Below are 22,838 nucleotides of genomic sequence, written 5' to 3'. Positions count from 1 at the left end.
TATTAACATATCTATGTGTTGTAGACCAGTTTCTTTTTTGTTTAAAGATAACAAAACCCATGACATGTTTAGTAAATAGCAAGAAACAAAATCACAAATAAAATCTATGTGCCTCTCCTTAGGAAAATCCAGTATGTGAAAATCCTAAATTACAAAAAGGTACAAGATGCTGTAAAATAAGTTTGTTTAAGAAGCAACTTGCCTAAGAATGTAATGTTAGCTTTGATATATAGAATTAAATATGTCTATAAATATTTCTGGAAATAATTAAAGGTATTTGGTATTACTATTTTATCAACTCAGAGTTGGGCTTGTTTCATTTTTATTTTCACCATAAATTTTTATTTAATTTGTTAAAGACTTATTTATTTATTTGGAGGGGGAGGGGCAGATGGAGAGGGAGAGAGAGAGAATCTCAAGCAGGCTCCCTTTTGAGCAGGGAAACCAAGGAGGGGCTCTATCTCACAACCCTGAAATCATGATCGGAGCTGAAATCTAGAGTCAGATGCCCAACTGACTGAGCCACCCAGGTGCCCCTCACCATAAAAATTTTTTAAATTAAATTAAATTTAAAAAACAAAGTTTTTTCTGGTGCTGGTGGTATTTGTTATCAAATTCTAGCACAAGGCTATCAAAGTGAGCACAGGTCACTATGTCCCAGGCACAAAATGAAACAAACAGATCTAACCTGTGCCGACTCATCAGAAAGCTGGAGTGCCACACCCTGATTTAACAGGCATGAAAATTGAAACTAGAATAAAGAAGAATTTGTGACTAAAAGGTATTGAAATTTTTGGCATATATATCTTTAAGGGAATTGAGTTCTATGTATTTCTATGTAGCTGGGAGAGGGGAAGTTAAGAAGTACTATGAGTTTCATTCTCTGTATGGCACGTTTATATTAGAAGTTAGCCAAGTCACTTTTATAATAAAAAAGGCATCATACACCAGATGGAATTGAAGTTTTGTCCATTCCGATAAAAACAAAACCATTTATTCTATTGAGGTAAATGCTATTGAAAAATGCAGTTGATCACAAAAAAATTTGATTACTAAGGATGAATCATCAGTTTTGCTTCCTAGTTGAAAATTAGACTGATCACATGAAATAAGAAATGAAGTTTGTTTTTGTTTTTGTTTTTGTTTTTTAATGTGGGGCTTGAACCCACAACCCTGAGATCAAGACTGGAACTGAGATTAAGAGTCAGACACTTAACTGAACCACCCAGGCACCCTAAGAAATGAAGATTTATAAGAATGTCTTCACATATGTACAAAAAATTGTTTGTTCCCATCTCTTGGTCATATTATGGCTCCAAAGAGGCAGAGATTTATAGATTACTGAGACAGGAAATATTAGACAAAATTTACCTTTCATTGTAGGTAAGAAGAAATTCCTACATGCACCCATTCAGAGGAATTCCTCAAAATAACTCTTCCATTAGTATATTCCACAAAAGTGCCAGAGCAGTTTGAGATTCTTACCCTCATGGAACTTGCCTTCTGAGAAGATCAAAAGAAAGTAACAATGGCTCAAGACACAGAATAGAGTTTATGGGAAGAATTATGAAGGAAATAAACAGGAGTGTGAGGAGTAAATAGGGTGACAGGTGCTCATAACGGGAATAACTCCAGAAGAGTAGAGATTAGTGCTAATGCCTAAATAAGAAATATGACATATGAAACCAGGAGAACAACTATTCAAGCAGAAATTTCAGAAAAATGAAAAACTCTGAAGAGAGCTAGAACCTAGGCATTTTTATTTTTTATTTTTATTTTTTTTAAGAATGAAAGGTGCTATTCTAGCAGAGCATAAGGGAGCAAGGGGAAAACCATATCTTTAATGAGCAGGGCCTACATCATAAAGGATCTTGGGCACATGGGAAGGTCTTAGACTTTGATTTCTAGGTGCCTTAAGAAGCCATCGGAGAGTTTTAAGGAGGCAAATGGTATATATATATTTGTTTAAACAATTCTGACTGCCGTATGTCAATTTTAGAAGGCTTTTGTCAGTTAACCCTGACAAAAGATAATTTTGCTTAAGACCAGGGTGATGGCCGGTGGAGATGGAAATAAGTGGATAAACTTGAGATCTGTTCTGGAGATAGAATTGACAGAACTTGCTGGGAAGTGTGTGGGACAGGCTGAGTCAAGTACATCTAGATTTTTTTATTTTATTTGTTTGGACTATGGGTAGATTGTGGCACCATGAAGAGGATTAGGAGCATAACAGGGTTTTTATGGGGCATTATTGGGAGGTAAACAAGAGTTCCACCATGTACGGATGAAGGGAAATATGCCTGTTAAGATAACCAAATGAAGAAGTTATGAAGGCAAGCAGGTAAATGGTGCTCAAGCTCATGGGAGATGTCACGACTAAAGATAAAATTTGGAGAGTCATCAAAGTAGAGGTGGTGGGTAACACTACAGAACGGGAGATTGTCTAAGGAGAAAGTGTAGATAAAGAGAAGAGGGCTGTGGACCAGGATTCCACTACTTAGGGATCTGGGAAAGGAGAGAAAGCCATGTGAAATGCCAGTACCATTCCCAAACAAGCACCGCCCCCCGATACACGCACATTATCTTTCAGCCCATAAATATCGCTCCTTTGGTAATGTTGCATTGTCTTAACCCAGATCCACCATCAAAGCAGAACCTGGATAAAGAATTGCACTGAAGTAGTTTATTTTGGAAACGATCTCAAGAAACAGGAGTGTAGTAAAGACTTGGAGGGACTAAAACAGGAAAGGGGAGAAAGTCAGTACATAGGTGTCTTATGGGGTTGAAGCGTGAACAGCTGTGCTTGCTTCTACTGAGATCTTATGAGGAACTGTCTAAACTGACAAAATTTTCTGATCTTATGAAGAAATGTATAGAACGATTCTAAAAATTGCCTGCCAAAGGGACAAAAGAGAGAAGCATCTAACCATTGATTCATGGTTCCTTTTGATTGAGGGTTGCCCTACGGGACCTTAATTTTCCTACACTTCTACATTGCCATATGAAACTAGCAAAAGGGTTAGTTTTTGCAGGCATCTCAGGCAAGCAAAAGCTCCAGAGAAGCTGGGGATCCAGGAAGTATAGTTTAGCATATCAACATTCCATGAGCAGTCACAAAATGCCCACCTAAAGTGTCCGCTCCCTTCAGGAGCCATCTTTGCATCCAGCAAGAATCAAGGCTTTCTTTACTCCCCCAGCTAGTGTGAGGTAGCGCCCCATATCATTTCTTGGACCATTCACTGCTACCAGTGACCTCCAGGAGATTCTCCAGAACATACTGAATATGTAGCTATTCAGTTGAGAAAAGCATAGAGCAAACCGATAAGCATAGTTGTTGCCCAGTTACAAATACACGTGAGAAAAGGCAGAAAATAATATCCAAAAACTCCTTTTTTCATCTTTGCCTTTTTGTTAATACCAGAGGGTGAAAAATCACCTAGTTTTAACAGCAGTTGTATTTGCTACATAGCACTTTTCTTTCAGATCATAGCCATATCTACCATAATAATAAATTCTTTGGGGGATAATAAGAAATATAATTATGACGTTTCCTACCTTGTTGATGTTTCCACTGGGAAATTCATCCTGGGGCAATCATGGCAGTGATGACAGGAGCCAAAATAAACAAACACTGCGAATGGAAATTTCGCAGCTGCCTTCCTTTGTAAAGTGCTTTACTTTCCACATTTGAGCTCTTCATTCACACTTCCTGTTGCCTCCTATGCAGGCATAAGCTTCTTGTTTCCTTAACCACATCATTTTAAAGACAAAGGGGGGGACACTTTATTTTGTCTCTCAATGGCTGTGTCCTTTCTAAAATTTGTCTTAATTTACCTTATCCTCCCTGCCTGCGCCTGTCAATGGAACATAGTTTTTGAAGAAAGTAGTGAAACATGCAGACTAAGAGCCTAGAATCAGCTCGGCTGGGTTAAAATCCCCCGTCCCCGCGCTGAGCAGTGGTCAGGGTGACCTTGGGCAAGTCACTTGGTCTCTCTGTGCTGCAGGTTCAGAGAGATGAGCATTAATTGAGATGATTCATATAAATCGCTTAATGTATCACTGGACACAAAGAAAATGCTTTTGTTTTTTTAAGAGCCCTCAAGCCAGGATTCTGACCCTCAGAACTGCGGCATCCTGCATCTCGTCATTGTGGGAAAGAAGGCTGGATCTCCAACCTAGCTAGAAAGAAAACTCTCTAGGATGTCAAAGGAAATCAAAATTAATTTCCTTTTAAGAATTTTTCTAACTTGGTGACACTCTTTGCAATGATTAGAGACAAGCCAGGGTATTACAAAGTCAGGTAGGAAAGCAGCGCTCCAGGGATACAGATAATCACCAGGCTATTTAAGGACATGCTACCTCTATAAAGCAGCTTAATGTCAGGCTGGCATTTTGTAATGGCATATTTCAAGTACATGTAATTTTCTGTCATGTAAGCTCGTAACTCTTTTGATAGCATCCACTCTGATATGATCCAGCTTTCTCTTTCCGACTCAACAGCTGTTTGATTACCCTGCTGTTCAACCCATCTCAATATCCCTCATTTCCCTCCATGTTTAAATTCTCTATTTTCCAGCTCCTGGTTACAAAGAAATGTTGAAAGATCAGGCCTGATCTCAGAAGGGGGCAAGGAGACAGGAGTGATTGTGGCCATACAATCACTCAGGAAAGTGATTCCTCTCACCCTGGGTCGAAGGCAACCTTTGAGTGTCCTGCATTGTTTCTTCCTTGAGAACTGAGGGAATTGCCTCTCCTTTAGCTCAGTGGGAAGGTTCACACCCCCTGCCTTTCACCTTTTTTTCTGTATCAGCATCTGTAAAGAAAAAAGTTAGATTGGCACATCTAAAAAAGGAGCACTTAAAATAAATATATGTATTATTGTACACTGAAACGTTCTTGAAAAACAGCTTTGATGGACTCCTGCAATCCAACCCACTGCATTGAATTAACACCTTTTTTTTTTTCCATTTGTGCAAGCGGCAGTCCCTGCAGAGCAAAGTTACAGTTATTGTTCCAATAATTATTGCCGGTACTTTGTGTTCATAAGCAAATGAGCTGTGTGTGTGTGTGTGTGTGTGTGTGTGTGTGTGTGTATCTGGGAAAGATTTTCTGGTCAAAGCCTTTCATTAGGTATCTATAGTTACTTCTGTCATTTCTCTAGCAGTAACAGCATTATGTTTCCTACCAATGAGTGGTGTTGGATTTAGTTATTATATATGCGCACACACACACACACACACACACACTGCTATTAAAAACAAGATAGTAAGGTATTTTGTCTTGGGGAATTATATTAGCTCTGGCAGACTCTGCCAGTTGCTCGGCCAGTATATTCTCTCCTTTTTTATTAATACATCCCTGAGTATATTGGGGGCAGTAATGTGCCCAGCTAAAATGTCCCAGCTTCCCTTAAAACAGAGTGCAGCCATGGGACTCAATTAGGATGGGTGAATATAAGCAGAAGTGTTGGAGAATTGTACTGACCTCTGGGAAGACTTCTGAAGAGTAGCACAGCACCCACCCTTGCTCTTTTTTAGGTTCATTGTAAGCCTTGATTATGTATGAGATGACTCGAATTCCAGAAGTCATCTTGGGTCATAAAGCAACTTTGAGAATAGAAAATATATGCAAGGATGTGAAGCAAAAAGATGGAAAAGCTTAATTAAGTCCCGGATAACTCCAGAACCACCTTACCATTCAGAGATTGTCCAACATCACACTTTTTGTTAATGAAGGGGAACTAATCTGTTTTTCTTTAACCTCTGTTATTTTGTTATTCATTATCTGTTGCATGTAGCTAAACCTAATACTTACTGATACAGTCAGTGCCAAGGTTTCCTTGAATTTTATATCCTGCTAGGTTTTCTCAAATATTTCTGATTGTATTCATAAGCCCATAAGAGGAAAAAGTACAGGATTTCCTGTATCTTATTTCTCTTCTTTCAGTCTAGAAGATTTAATAAATTACAACTTTATAAAGTATATTTTGCAACCCAGTGAAAGTGTGGTATAAATGTTGTTCCGATATTGTAAAAGAAACATCAAAGTAAGTAGCGAAATGAAAACGACATTTTTGCAAATTAGAAAAATAATAAGAAAGCAAATTTTAGATCTTACTTATGAAACAATTACCTCTTATTTTAAAAGTACCCACATGAGTCAATTTCTAATAATCACACTAAATGAAAAATCAAATTAGTTTGTACATTTCCATATCTCAGTTCCTAGGAAGGCATGCAGCTATTATTGTCTGCTTTTAAACAAAGAACAAAGAATATTCACTACCAAACTCATACTAACTGTTTGCCTCTGGAACACTGTCAGTGGGACACTAAACTGGAAAAGCTGAATGTGCCTTTTGTTCATTCCAGCCCTTTATCATTGTTTAGCAACCTCACAGAATTTTTCCTCCCCACATGAGCATTTCCTGCCTTTCAAAAATGTCTTTAAAATGGATAGACTATGCACAGGAGTAGAACTGTCTCTCCTGAATGTATTTATGGCAAATTGATTTTATAGACATTTGTGGAAATGGAAACCTCTGCGGTTTATCCCATCACTCACCAGAGAACTGAACTTTGCAGGTCTGTCAGTCCAGGACCTTCCACATAGAGTCCATTTTTTCATATCAAATGAATACTGTCAGATGCTACCACACCTAGCAGGTTATGCTTGGTCAGTTTAAGAGCTGCGCTAATGTGATGCACCTGCCAGTTACCAAGCACTGGAGAACACAAACACATTTGTCACACATTAAAAAATTCTTCACAGAAATGGAAAATTGATTAGAGTCTGGATAAATTTATGCTACATGAAAGACTATAAAGTCAACATTTTATGAAGAGGCAATGGAATTTATTGACTGCTAGGAATGAGATAAACAGGGATGGAGATGTGTGTGATGTAAATTGCCTACCATTCCATACAATGATTAGCGGTTACTCGGTTCAAGGGGTTCTTTGTTTATTTCCACTGACACGCTCACTTTGTCTTTTCCAGTATTTAGTCATTTCGTGACTGTGTGCTTGAAAATGGCTTCCTGTGTCTCTTAGTATGAGCTACGGACTGCTTAAAACAAAGTGCAAACCTGACATGGGAAGACCCCACCTGATCCTGCTGCCCCCACCTTATCCACCCTCTGGCAGCTCACACTATTTTGTATTCATCTTTTTTTTTTTTTGTATTTATCTTTTAAATGTTGGCCATTTATCGCCCCAGTCCTTCCCTCAGACAGACAGCTCTGTGAAGGTAGCTATCACATCTGCCTTGGCCATCGCCGTATCTGTGGAGAGGCACACGTTGCCTGGCATATGGGAGGCTCTCATGTTTTGGCTGAATTGAAAATGATTTCAAAGTTCTTCAGAATATTCATTTAAGCTATTACCCTGAACCTACTACTATGACTATGACTATTAGGAGCTAGTCAGTAAGTATTTGTCAAACTGAAAAAGTAAACTAATAAAACATTATCAGTGAATGAATAGTCTAATCTGGAACATTTCCAAAAGTGTGTTCCAGAGCACACTGGTGCCATAAGGTGACCTACAAAAAAGAGTGTGTTGAAATTAACTCACCTCTACTGAGTGCTTACTCTGTGCCAGGCCCTCAGCTAAGTCAGATCGGGAAACTGAAGATCAGAGAATTTAAATAATCAGTCAAAAGTAAAATAGTTTGAGAGTAGTGGGTAAATCTGGAATCCAGGTCTCTCGGACTTCAGCTTTTTAAAAAAATATTATATAGTACTCTGCTCTCCTTTTAGGAATTCATGTATACATAGTGGTGTGGGAAACAAAGACAAAAGAAAAATTAAATTTCCTTACAACTTACAGCTCCTTGGCAAGTCCTTGAAACAGGCAAAGGGACATTCCTCTAGGAACTCAGCTGCCTCAGTGTTAATACTTGGCTAAGGGCAAAAGGCAATCTTAGCCTGACACCCAGGATCCTGTAAGTTTACTTGAACATATAGAAATTCTTTTGGAAACTTCCTTTATCTCAACTCCCCAAGATACATATTGGCAATCATCCCCCAAGCATATGATATGACCCGCCAATATATGTCTGAGGGGTCTAATGACTAAGGTTTTATTAAACAGTAATAAAGGACCTTTTCCCAAAATAGCTAGCCCCTGAAGGTCCTGGAAAGCTTGCTTCCAGAATTTCTTAGAGACTGAACTACTCTTAACCCCCTCTCATCTTGAAAGTGTATAATGTGCCACTCCTTGTGACCCCAACGCAGCTCTTTCTGTCCACGGGTCCTGTCCCCGTGTTTTAATAAAACCACCTTTCCACATTAAAGACCTCTCAAGAATTCTTTCTTGGCCATTGGCTTTGAACCTTAATGTCTTTCCCACATCAGTAGCACAGTGAAAACTCTGAGAAGTCCTATAATGACCCAGCATTAAGACAAGGAGCTCCTTTTTCTCACAAAACAAGCGTTTTACAAAATACACTCCAGTAGTTCCCCGAGTGGTATTTGTACACTCCATTGTGGTATTGGAAGAAAATATCTGGGGTTTTTTTTTTGCCTCAGTTTTTAATTTCTATTTTCGTGCTTTATGATATCCTTGTTATATTAGTGTTAATACACCAATAACAGTTTTAAATAAATAATACATATGGGCCATAGTTTAAAAAGTTTAGAGACCACTCATTTAGACCACTCCCTTTCAAACATGGCCTGCGGTTTTTATTAGTTACATTAATTTCAGAGAATTAATTTAAAGAAGCTAATTTCAAATTATGGTTGGAATGTTTAGGATATATAATATATAAAATTTGTTTTCTATTTCCAATTGGTTGAGATTGTTAGAGGAAACAATGGAGTGGCATTTTCAAGAGCTGCTTCTTCATGTTCTAAAAGTACATTAAAACCACCCACTCACCCCAATACAATTGAATTTACTTAAATTTGCATTCTCTTAGCTTATGCTAGCTGAGCGGTGCAGAAGACAGCCAGAGGACTATGGATGCAGGAGTAAAGTGACAAATGCCTCTATTAATAGCAGCAGCAATCCCATCCTAGAAAGACAAGGATTAAGTGTCATGTGGCTCTTTGAGGGAAATATGTTCATTTGTGGTAGACATTCCAGACAGGAAGAGTAACCTATGGCCACTGAGACCTAAACTACACAGAATAACTTAAAGTAAGAGCTACTTCTCCTTTTTCTGCATTGCAGTTTAATAAAAAACAAAATAAATAGTGCTCACAACTATACTATGCATTTATCAGTTAGGGTTTGTTTTGTTTTGATTTTTCTCAGTGAGTCAGATGATTGATACTTGCTTCTCCCCCCCCCCCCACCCCGCCCTATACTTTTAGCAAACGATGACCCTTCGATACTTTAAGTGTAATGAAAAGTACTCAACTTTGATAAGGAACCACACGATCCGTTAACAGGAATCCCCACTCATACAGAGGGGAGATTTCACATGTTTGGTAAGAATAAACCTGAAAAAACTGACAGACACCCTTAGAGGTATCATTTTGTTAACTCAGACAGATAAACAATTTCTTAGAGAAAAATATGAAACCATATAAGGAGCATTTTTAGAAAGCATATCAATTAATGTAGAATTGATTAGTCAAAATAATTAAACTGATCATTTCAGTGCTATCATGTCCTTTGCCTATGATTAAAAGACTTGGCAAATCAGTTCTGGGATTCCTATCATAACTGATGCATTTGTGAAACAAAGATACAATGTGAGAATGATGAGAAAAAGTAGAGAAAGAGAGTATTTCTGGAAAATAGTTATAGTTTGTAAACAAAGCCAGAGAGTATTTCTGGAAAATAGTTATAGTTTGTAAACAAAGTCTGACTTCATGCATTCCTATATTACATTAAGATTATCCAGTGTATCCAGCATATACATGCTTTCTACTATACTGAACATTCCTTATGCCCTCCCTGGCTTTATCGTATCCCTTACCCTTGGGAAATAAAAGATAAATCCAAAGGTAAGGGTAAGCAGTCTTAGATAATCAGGTCATGATCCCAGTTTGGCTGTAATGATGGTGTTATAAACCCTGAACATGAATATGAACGTGAGCTACAAAGAGAGTTATGCACATCCAATATCAGTAGTATGGCTCACGTCTCAAAATACTGGAAGCACTTAATGTGAACCATAATTCCCAAAGGGCTATTTGAGTCTTCATTTTTAGAACTAGAGCGCATTATAGGGATTACTAAGAACTGGGCTTGCTATTCATTTCTGAAATTTCAAAATTTCAGAGCAAATAATATCTCACAAAAGCTCACCTATTAATCTATTTTAAATTAACATTTTTTTCCTGTGGGCTAAACAATAGACAGATATACGTGTTTTTTAATTCCCTTGTTCTAAGACAAGCATGTTGGTCCTGAGTAAGGGATTCATGGGGAGAGAATTAACTCTTTCCTGACTCTGCCATTCTTGGTAACTTAAGAACATAACTAGTACCTTGTCAAGTTCATAGGGTTCTTTGAAAGTCAGCATTTTACTGCCCACTTCAATTTGCATCCATGACTGAACATCTGTCAGGTAACATCCAGTCTTTTCCAGAGGGCAAATCTAAATATTGCACCTAATGATTCAGTCTCCAGGATGACATTTTGTAATTCTCTTTGCCATTCCAAAGGGGCCAAGGGTATTTTTGAATCTCATCTTTTTTGGTTCCTGTGTATTAAATCAACTTGAAATTGTTGAAGTGCGACTCTTTCTGCCCCTGAGACTTTAAGCTCTAGAGAAAGAAAAGCTGTCATCAGAGTGAGTGGTTGATAATCCTGTTTGTTGGAGTGTATCCCTGTCAGTCTCCAGGTAGGTGGCTTAACACACACCTTCCTGACAGCTACCACCCAAGGGGGCTTTCCTGCAGGGATGTCACTCTGGCTGCCCTGCTGCTTGTGTCCCTTACGTATCTGTCAGCGTTGCTATCTTAACCATGGTGGAGTTGATTTTTCCTGAAGTAGCCATATCCACTGCATTTTAAGTTTGATTTCCTGTGTAAACTTTAAAAACAGAACGTTGAAGAATTATGTCTTTCATAGCTCTTTTTGTCTGTGGATTATAAACCCTTTTGCCATGTGTCGCCTGCTTCCTGCCTCCATTTTACCTCTCCCCCCTATTACTTGTTGTAAGAAACAAATACTTAGAGGAAGAGTGCATGTTTAGGATTCCGGATTTTGAGCTACTGAATCTTAGTCTAAATCAGTGTGGTAAAAGGAAAATGGAAAGCCTCAACAGCCATCTCTCCCACATGTTATGGTAATTAGAGATTCACACAATTTCCCATCCTGCAAATCAAAGGACTTGAGGTGCCTCTCTGCCAACATCTAAAAGCTTTCTTGGTTGTTCAACACTTGGCCTGTTGGAATAAGAGAGTATCAGAACACCTGTGCAATACACAAAGGGCTGCAAATTTATGGGTGTATTAAGCGAAGTCTAATTATAACTTGATAAAAAAAAATCCCCTTGACAAAAGCCTATTTCCAGAGAAGCAGCTTTTGTAAGAACAAACTTAGAAATGATTATATCCCAAATGTGCTACTTGGTAAGATTGAAAAGAAGTGTTTCTCAAAGCATTCTTAGATACAGAAAGAACAACACCTCTTTTTTTTTTTCCACCCTTTCTTCTCCAGAGTGGAGTGGGGTGCTGCATCTTATCAACTCTTTAACATCTGCAAGCTGTAATTAATTTATTTCTGCAAACTCAGATACTGTTAGTCTCTACCTCATTGTCTAGGTGATGAAACTGACGTTGGCAGTTTTGAACCAGTAGTCCCGTATGATGGGGAGGCCCGATCCTGGAGAACAGAGCCAGATCCAGGTCCAAAATGTGTCACAACCAGCTGTGCGGCCCCCAACAAGTCATTTCACCTCCCTGCACTTCACTTTCTTCATCAGCTAATAAAGGAGTTGAAGAGATTGTCCTCTCCTTCTTCAGTGTTTTTATTCCAGTCAAAACCCGTAGACTGAGAATAGGGAAAATCGGTTATGAGTTACTGCTACTGATTCAAGTGCAGTTTAATTGTGTGTCTCCTTCATTACAGTTCATTATAAAATGGCCAGTCATAGTTAGCAGGTATTTCACACTTGCAATGAAGATAATTGTTCATAGAAGGTACCTCATTTAATTCTCAAAAGAGCACAAAGGGCAGCTATTATGATCATCTCCATTTTATAGATGAGAGCATTGAGTATTAAGGAAGGTAAATAACCAGTATGAGGAATGACTGCCTAGTGGCAGAGCTATGCTCTTAACTTTTATGTTACTCTGAACCCCACAAATAGGTCTCAAATACAGATTCCGTCACACTGTACTACTTAAAGCAAAATCTAATCTTGAAAGTGATTACTGATTTTATTAGCAGAGACTGAAAAAATAACTGTCTTCTTAAGAATAATAGATCTAGTATAAAATTATGAGTCATTGATCAAGTCTTACCACATTATTAAAACACTACCTAAACAAACCAGGCCACTTGGGAAGATGGGTTAGATACCAGTTTCTGCTTCGATAGAAAGTTAAATATAGGGCACCTGGGTGGCTCAGTGGGTTAAGCCTCTGCCTTCGGCTCAGGTCATAGTCTCGGGGTCCTGGGACTGAGTCCCAAGTCAGGCTCTCTGCTCGGCTGGGAGCCTGCTTCCCCTTCTCTCTCTGCCGTCTTGTGATCTCTCTCTGTGTCTGTCAAATAAATAAAATCTTTTTTAAAAAAGTTAAATATAAGAAAATCAGTTATCTAAATTATCAGCCTTAACTTCATCCCTTTGCCTCATCAAAAGGTTAGAGTGCCATTTGGTTGCACCGTAGCCACTTAAAATTTTTCTCTATTTTCGCCCTTTCTTGGTTCTTATTCAGAACACTGTCTGGACATATATTTTCCCTGTGCCCCTCACAGAATGCTCACTGAAAGACATATAAACAGAGATAACCTGCTTTATTTTAGATGAATGACTGAAGCTTTGTCTCTGTGGCAAGAAAAAAGAAATCAATAACAAAATTCTCCACTGAGAAGAGAAAAGCCTCATCAGGTTGCACACTGGTTTTCATTTCAGCCAGGATGCTCGAGGATAGGGCATGTGTAGGCAAGTAGAAAAACAAAGACACAACATGTCACTGTGGAAGTTATGACAGTTCCAGAGTATGTTCAAATGTGGTATTCTTATAAAATATTCTATTTTTTTTTCAAATTGTTGTCAGTGTAACAGCATTGTCAACAAATATCGATTGAATGCCACATGCGAATTGATGGAATGTCATCATATCAGATGCTGTGGGGAATACAAAACAAGTATAGTCTTTACCCTCAAATTTATTGTTTTGAAAGGTGAGAATGGATGGAGTAAAGAGAGAAAAAAAAAAACCTTTTTATTAAAAAAATCAAAGAATGGTACAAGCTGAGTTATAGCAAAGGATTATGTCTCATTCATCTTTATGTCCCTTAGAGTTACTGGGTGCTGTGATTTTCACCTGCTGGGTTAGTAGACTAATAAATATTAGCGGAATGGATTGCACTACATTTGTGAGTTGTGCTGACCGAGGCATGTGTTACCGTTCTCCAAGCAACAGGGATCCTAATAAATCTAATCCCTCTGTTACTATTTTGAAAATCACTCCATTATAATTGCTCCTTCACTTCTTACCCATATGTTAATTATAGACAGGATTTTTTTTTCCATTAAGTAAGTAGATTAGATATTTTCTTTCCATTTCTTAGAAAAATGATTATCGCCATTGTTCAGCATTAATTTCTGATAGATCATTTTTATGTTATTTTTCACTTTTTTCCTTCTTGTTCCTACATTAAACAAATATCTGATATTTCATAAAAAGTGCTTTTTTCATCATGGCCTGTATTATTGCCGATAACTTTATGTGAACCATTTTTCCTTTTTTTTTCCATTTTGTTAGAGGCTTTATATTCTTTTTGGTAAAAGACAAAATGTTTACATCTTATGTTCCCCCGAGAGCATATAGAATTTCTGTTTCCCTAGGAAGTAATCAGCAGGACACTTACTTTATCAGTGTAATTATTAGGTCAAATGACTTGTTCATGTTTAACTTTAAAAGATTTTGCTAAACTGTCCTTCAAACAATCTATGTTCCCACCAAAATAGAAGACTATGAGAGGGCCTTTCTCAAAACTTTTTAACCACAAGGGATTTTAAAAAATGATCTCACCACTGTTTTAATTTGCCTTCCTTTATTTAGAAGTGTGGTTCAGCAATGCCATTTGTATTTCTGTAAATCTCTTACTTATATTCCATGACCATTTGCACTTGAATGCAATATGTGCTGGATCCAATGTTGTTAACAAAAGCTTGAAAGTAGCCATCATAGGAATATTTACAACATCAAAATTAATTAATGCTAGGGGCACCTGCCTAGCTCAGTCAGAGGAGTGTGAGCCAATCTCCATCTCAGGGTCCTGGGTTTGAGCCACATGTCGGGTGTAGAAATTGCTTAAATAAATAGAACTTTAAAAAAATCAACCAACCTTGCAAACAAAGGTCTTCCCTCACCAGGCCCCAACCCCTCTGATAAGCTGTTAAACATTTGCTAGCATAATGCTACTCTGATTTTTTATTCTTTTTTTAATATTTTTTTTATTCACTTGAGAGAGAGAGAGAGAACATAAGCAGGTGAGCGTCAGAGGGAGAGGACGAAGAAGCCTACCTGCTGGGCAGGGAGCCTAACGCAGGGGCTCGATCCCGGGATCCAGAAATCATGACCTGAGCTGAAGGCAGATGCCTAACAGACTGAGCCACCCAGGCACCTCTCAGATTGTTTACTCTTGCTCTATGTTTCTGAATGAGTTCCTCGTAATGAGGAAAAATGCATTTTCACTATCATGTGTTTTGTGATAAAAAGAATTCTCTCTGTTCCCCATTTGTCTTTTTTAAAAAAATAATAGTTTTATTGAGATATAATTTACTTACAATAACATGGACCTATTTATTTATTTTTAAAGATTTTATTTATTTGAGAGAGAGAGAGAGAGAGAACGTGAGTGGGGATAGAGGCAGAGGGAGAAAGAGAGGGAGAAACAGACTCCCCACTGAGCAGGGAGCTGAACAAGTTCTCTGTCCTAGGACTCTGAAATCATGACCTGACCTAAAGTCAGACACTTAACCGATTGAGCCACCCAGACAGCCCTATACCATTTTAAAATGCACAGTTCACTGAAACCATTATCACTGTCTAATTTCAGACATTTTCATCATCCTAAGAAGAAACCTCTATTCATTAGCTTTCAGTTTCAATATTCCCTTGCCCCAGCCCCTGGAAACCAATCATCTGTTTTCTATTTCTATGGATTTACCTATTCTGAACATTTAATATAAATGGAATGATATAATATACGGTCTTTTGTGACTGGCTTTTTTCACTTAATATAGTGTTTTTAGAGTTCATCCATTTTGTAGCATGTAGCAATACTTCCTACACTGTTGTTGGGATTCTAAAATGGTGTAATGAATTTGGAAAACAGTTTGGCAGTTGCTCAAAATGTTCAAGAGTTACTGTACAACCCAGAAATTTCACTCCCAGAACATACCCAAGACAAATGGAAACACATATCTATAAAAACCTTAAGAGGGGCGCCTGGGTGGCTCAGAGGGTTAAGCCTCTGCCTTGGCTCAGGTCATGATCTCAGGGTCCTGGGATCGAGCCCCACATCTGGCTCTCTGCTCCCCGGGGAGCCTGCTTCCTCCTCTCTCTCTGCCTGCGTCTCTACTTGTGATCTCTGTCCGTCAAATAAATGGATAAAAATCTTAAAAAAAAAAAAAAAAGCTATATAAGAATGTTCATAGCACATTATTCATAATAGCAAAAAAAAAAAAATAGAAGCAACTCAAATGTTTATCAACAGAATGGATAATGAAAATATGCTATTTGCATTTGTAAAACCCATTTGTCTTTTGATTTTGTTTAACACATTTTTGGCATAAAGAAGTTTTTTCAATTTTAAGGAGCCAAGTTTATTACTTTCTGTTTTCTTTTACAATAGCCATTTTTAAAAGTTTAAAATTATATTAATTCATGCCTTTTGTTTTAAAAGCTGTTATGGTATCATATTTTTTAATTTTTATTCATTTTTTAAATTTCTTTTCAGTGTTCCAGAATTCATTGTTTATGCACCACATCCAGTGCTTCATGCAATACATGCCCTCCACATTACCCACCACGAGGCTCACCCAACCTCCCACCCCCTCCCCTCTAGAACCCTCAGTTATTTCCTCAGAGTCCACAGTCTCTCATGGTTTGTCTCCCCCTCCAATTTCCCCCAACTCCCTTCTCCTCTCCATCTCCCCATGTCCTCTGTCTTATTCCTTCTGCTCCACAAATAACCTAAACCATATGATAATTGACTCTCTCTGCTTGATTTATTTCACTCAGCATAATCTCTTCCAGTCCCGTCCATGTTGATACTAAAGTTGGATATTCATCCTTTGTGATGGAGGCATAATACTCCACATCTTCTTTATCCATTCATCCATTGAAGGGCATCTTGGGTCTTTCCACAGTTTGGTGACTGTGGACATTACTGCTATGAACACTGGGGTACAGATGGCCCTTCTCTTCACTACATCTGTATCTCTGGGGTAAATACCTAATAGTGCAATTGCAGGGTCATAGAGTAGCTCTATTTTTAATTTCTTAAGGAATCTCCACATTGTTTTCCAAAGTGGCTGCACCAACTTGCATTCCCACCAACGGTATTAAAGGGTTCTCCTTTCTCCACATCCTCTCCAACACTTGTTTCCTGTCCTGTTAATTTTGGCCATTCTAGCTGGTGTAAGATGGTATCTCAATGTGGTTTTGATTTGAATCTCCCTGATGGCTAGTGATGATGAATATTTTTTCATGTGTCTGTTAGTCATTTGTATGTCTTCTTTGGAGAAGTGTCTGTTCGTGTCTTCTGCCCATTTTTTGACATGATTGTCTGTTTTGTGTGGGTTTAATTTGAGTTCTTTATAGATCTTGGATATCAGCCCTTTGTCTGTAGTGTCATTTGCGAATATCTTCTCCCATTCTGTATGTTGCCTCTTTGTGTTGTTGACTGTTTCCTTGGCTATGCAGACTTTTGATCTCGATGAAGTCCCAAAAGTTCATTTTCACTTTTGTTTTCTTTGCCTTTGGAGACATATCTTGAAAGAAGTTGCTATGGCTGATGTGAAAGAGGTTACTGCCTATGTTCTCCTCTAGGATTCTGATGCATTCCTCCCTCACGTTGAGGCCTTTTATCTGTTTCGAGTTTATCTTTGTGTATGGTGTAAGAGAATGGTCGAGTTTCATTCTTCTACATATAGATGTCCAATTTTCCCAGCACCATTTATTGAAGAGACTATCTCACATTTTCTTTATTCATTCATCTGTTGATGGTCATTTAGGCTTTTTCCATAGTTTGGCTATTGTGGACATTGCTGCTATAAACATTGGGGTGCACGTGCCCCTTCAGATCACTACATTTTTATCTTTGGGGTAAATACCTAGCAGTGCAATTTACAGATCTTAAGGCAGCTCTATTTTTAAACATATATGTATTTCTACTTACTGCAAACTTATTTTATGTCTCAATAATTTTCAGTTTTTCTTTATTTACAACTTGCCTGTTGTATATTATACTTCCATTTTAAATGGAAAAGAGAGGAATTTGGGGAAGATATCTTCCTTTATTTCCAATTCCAATCTGTCATTTGTGGTAGGTATATTCTGAGGTTGGGAGGCAGCTTCATAAAAGTAGGGTCCTGAGTTCTAAGGGGATACCAGCACAGCAGATTTCTTCCTTATGTATCAGGCAGGAGCCCGGAGATCAGTTATCTCAGTCTCAGAACTCTGAGACATGATTAAAACAAAGTGGATCCAGGAGAAAAATAAAATAAAATAATTTGCATTGATATTAGGAAATTTTTAAAAAAGGAAAACAAAATAAATAAAAATAAGTTAGGAAAAAAGAAAGCTGAAAAAAATAAAATATAACTAAAGACAAAAGATGAAAATACAGGAAGTAAGCAAGCACCCATATTAAGACATAAAATATTGAAATAAAAGCAAATTGAAAAAAAGGGAATTGATGAAACTAAAATAAATAAAATATAAATAAAGTATAAAAGACCTCAGCTTTTTATAAAACCAAAAAATATCCTCAAGAGTCTGATTAAAGTAAAAAGGCTAAAAATAGGATTAGGAATGAAAATGTGATGATAAAGAAGAAAAAAATATTTGAAGAATAGCCACCCAGACATTCCAAAATATCTACTAATATTTTAAAAGTCACCTCAGTGATACTTGCTTATAGCTCTTTTATCTTACCTATTAAGAACAAATTATTTTGGTCTTACTCGTGTTTTCCCAAACCAAAGAAAAAAGTGAATGCTTCTCAATTCACTGTGTTAAGCCACCATGACATTAATACAAGAAGAGAAAACTGTAGGCCAATCTCACTAAATGACTCCAGAGGCAAAGACAACCAACAACAAAGGCTAAATCTTAGCAAATATACTCCAACAAGGTATGAAAATATTATATTTTATGACCAAGTTGGATATGTTCTGAGAATATAAGGGTGATGATTCAACATCAGGAAATTTATCAATATAATTCAAAGTCAAATATTCTAAAGCAAATTGATTTATGATCATATCAAAAGATACTGAAATGTCACTCAAAAGATACGGATAAGGCATTCAGTCAAATTTAGCAGCTGTGTTTTATTGTTTTACCATTTATAAGGAAACTAGAAAACAGAAATAGAAACTAAATTTTGAATAAAATACTACAACTTAAAGCAAACTTAAAAGATTTACTTTTCCTAATGGGGAAACAACAAAACGACTTCAGTTAAAATGAAAACTTGACAACAATGAAAATTAACTACCATTACTGTTATTATTTACCATTCTCAGGATAGTCCAAGCAAATGTGAGGGGAAAAAATAGTGAGAAAAAAATTTAATAATTAGTATTAACACGGGAGAGCAAGATACAAATCTGTTTTTTATTGATATCATTTAAATGAGAAAATTTGGTGCTGTCACTAATTACTGGACCCCCCCCCAAAAAAAAGCAATAGCTTTTTTTCATAATAGCTTAGTCATAGGTATACATAAAACAACTTCAATTTTTTTTTTTAAGATTTTATTTATTTGACAGGCAGAGATCACAAGTAGGCAGAGAAGCAGGCAGAGGGGGAGGGGGAAGCAGGCTCCCCGCCGAGGAGGAGCCCAATGTGGGGCTCCATCCCAGGACCCTGAGATCATGACCTGAGCCCAAGGGAGAGGCTTAACCCACTGAGCCACCCAGGTGTCCCAAAACAACTTCACTTTGTCTTCCTTTCTGCCTTTAAGTTTTTTCAGTGATGTTAGTTCTTCCTTTTTCCCTCAAGTGGAAATTTAGATATGGTCATTCCTGGGTCACAAACTCTCAGTTCCATTTAGTAATGAGGTCATCGATTTTTATGCAATTGGCAAATCTTCTGTTTGCTTTAAGCTGCATGCTGTCCCAAATGGGGGCTGAGTCAGGTCGAAAGTCTAAAGTCAGAGAAAAAGGAAACTTAAACCTTTCCTCCCCTCTTTTGTTAACTGCAGTTCCTGATTGTGTCACAAGGAGCTCAGGGAGCAAGGAGACAGGAAACTTCTTTCTTGACCAACAAGGTCACATTGTTTTTGTTTGGCTGCCCTCTGGATTCGGCAGATACTTTAAAACCAACCTTGAAGTGGGTTCTCTGGAGCCCTCCCTGTTGGTCTTCTCTCAAAGGCAATTTTCTCTGCTGCCGGAAAAGGCATCTCTGTTCCATTTGGTTATATCGCCAGCCATCTAGGGACACCTCCAGCTCTCCCTGCTTAGGGCTCTTCACCTCTTGAGGTGGTTCTTTTGATTAGAACTTAGAAAATCACATCTGTTTCTCTGTCCCACACATGGCCCACAGCAGACCCAAGGCAAACATGTCCACCTCTTTCCCCTGACAACCCTGCGATGCTCACCCATCCCAGTCAAGAATCAGACTCTCATCGGCTCGCTCCCTCCATGCAGCCAACCAGTCTCTCAGCTCTCAGACTCTCCAGGCAAGAGTTTGTCCACTGTGTCCCCTCACCTCAAACTTCAGGAACACACATTAAGCTCTACAGGTTATATTCCTAAATCCCCTCTAGGTTTGAGGTGAAAAAGTGAAGGAAAAGAGCTCTATAAGTATTTTATACCCTCAGCAAGCTGAGAAATTTAAGATTTACCAGCTGATTTTCAGCTGCCTGCTTTGTAAATCCTGGTTACCTCCATTGGATGTGTCATTTCTATTTTCTTTGTATTTTAGCTGCAACTTCTAGTTTAATATCTTGCTACATCAATAAAACCAAGCTATGTGAAGAAGTAAAAAATTATTTTCATTCACAATTACGACCAAAAATATCACAAAATATTTAGAATACATATCATGAGAAAGGTCCAGGACTTCTGTGTAGAACATTATAAAACCTTAGGGATGATAAAATGACACATGAATGGCTAGAGAAAAAAATACCACATTCCTGGATGAGAAGAAAATACCAAAAATGTTTTCTCAAATATAGTATATAAAAAATATAATTCCAATAAAATTTCAAAGCTTTTGGACCTTATATAGAATAATATATATATAAGCAGCCCATTAAGATCCAGTAAAAATATTTGTTAAGATTTTATTTATTTATTTGAGATAAAGAGGGAGCTAGGGAGCAGGAAGAGGGGAGGAGAGGAAGAGGGAGAGGTAGGCTCCCCACCCCCCACCCCCGCCCTGAGCAGGGAGCTGGATGTGGGGCTTGATCCCAAGACCCTGGGATCATGACCTGAGCAGACAACTGACTGAGCCACCCAGGTGCCCCATCCCATAAAAATCTTTTAAAGAGAAGAAACAGGAGGACAGCTTGCCTTGACAGATAAAAGACTGCACATTAAACCACCATCATCATTATTAATATGGTCCTGCCATAGTAAGATACAAATAGGACAATAGGTCAAAGAGACAACCCAGCAAGAGATCCCAGTATATAGGATAATGCACTAGAGGATAAAATTGCTGCCTTATTCAATTCTGAGAAAATGTCTTCTGTAATAAATGGAGCTGGCACAACCTGTTCTCCAACTGGAAAAAAATGAAGTCGGCTCTCTCTTACATTATGTGCTAAAATGAAATCTAAAATTATTAAAGATATAAATATAAAATATAAATCTAATATATTATAATATATATAATATATAATAATATAATATATTATATATTAAAATATAATATTTTAAATATAAAATATAAATATCTTAGAACCAAATCTTGGAAACTATATGTACAATCCATGGATAAAGAAAAGTTTCTTAATCAAGACAGAAAATTTTGGAGCTATAAAGAAAAATATTTGGATAATATTTTTTTTAAATAAACTTTTAAGTTGCAAAGAGTATCACATCTAAAGTCAACAATAGGCTTGGAGAAACGATTTGCAATGTGATAGAAAAAGGATATAATAGCGAGAGTGTTCTTAAGCATTCTGAAAATAAAGATAAAAGAAAAAATGAGGTAGGGAAACTAACATGTTTCACTAAAGAGTACGCAGATAGCCAACATGTAAAGGGTGTTCAAACTCCCTAGTAATTGGAGAAATGTGATTGAAGTAGTATCTAGACAAATCACTCATCCAACCTAGAAAAAGCGATGACACCTATGACTGGAAGGGATGTGAGAAAATATTACACATGGTTTTTGATGGAAGAAATAGGAGTTGTTAGAGGATTTAGAATGCAGTCCATGGAAATGGCTTTGGCAGAGGAGTCTGAGGCCATGCACGGCCTCAAAGTTGACTTTGCTTAATAAGAATTTGCTTAATAAGAATGACTTCAGGGGGTGCCTGAGTCGCTCAGTCGTTAGGTGTCTGCCTTTAGCTCAGGTCTTGATCCCAGGGTCCTGGGATTGAGCCCTGCATCGGGCTCCCTGCTCAGTGGGGGACCTGCTTCTCCCTCTCCCGCTCCCCCTGCTTGTGTTTCCTCTCTCTCTGTCTCTCTCGCTGTCAAATAAACAAGAAAAAAACAAAAACAAAAAAGAAACTTGAGAAGTGGCCCTTCTGACTCTTCATTTGGCTATAAACAATCCTGACTCTTGATACAGTCTCAGGGCTGCAGGGACACCAGCCAGCCACCAGTGGCCTCTTGATTACATTGCAGTAACAGCAAGAACTTGCCCTATTATCCTGATCATTTGCTCTACTAGTCATGCTTCTACCAGCACTTCTACTGATAACTCAGTCCACACAGCATGAAACATCATGGTATTCTGAGCAACATTGTTTCTAGTCAATGGGATTGGTTTTTTTAACAAGAAAAAAATAGAAATCAAGCAATGACAGATACTGGTCTTATGAAAAAGCAGTTGGATTTTTGTTTTTTGTTTTTTAATATAGTTGACCTAGAATGTTATGTTAATTCCAGGCATTCAATGCAATGATGCTACAAGTTTATACATTATGGGATGCTAAACCACAAGTAGCTACCATCTGTCACAATATAACACTGTTAGAGTATCATTGACTATATTTCTGATACTGTGCCTTTTATCCCCATGACTTATTCATTCTGTACTGGAAGCCTGGCTCTCCCACTCCCAGTCACCCATTTTGCTTATCCCCACACCCTTCTCCCCTCTGGCAACCATCAGTTTGTTCTCTGTATTTATAGGTCTGATTTTGCTTTTTGTTGTTGTTTTTGTTGTTCATTAGTCATTTGGTACTCTCTAGGTCCATCCATGTCTTTGCAAATGGCAAGATTCATTCTTTTCAATGGCAACATAATATTCCATCGTGTACATAGACTACATCTTCCTTATCATCTATTAG

The 22,838-nt window shown here is 37.7% G+C and overlaps 1 protein-coding gene across 1 annotated transcript in view; it reads left to right on the top strand.

Annotated features, from left to right (window-relative positions):
- Window positions 1-22,838, top strand: part of EYS (eyes shut homolog) — a 1,683,276-nt gene that overhangs the window by 1,568,691 nt on the left and 91,747 nt on the right. The gene's annotated exons all lie outside the window — the stretch shown is intronic.

Source organism: Mustela lutreola, chromosome 6 (genome assembly GCF_030435805.1).
Source record: "Mustela lutreola isolate mMusLut2 chromosome 6, mMusLut2.pri, whole genome shotgun sequence".
NCBI classification, from domain to species: Eukaryota; Metazoa; Chordata; class Mammalia; order Carnivora; family Mustelidae; genus Mustela; species Mustela lutreola.
This window is presented reverse-complemented; position numbering and strand designations above follow the sequence as displayed.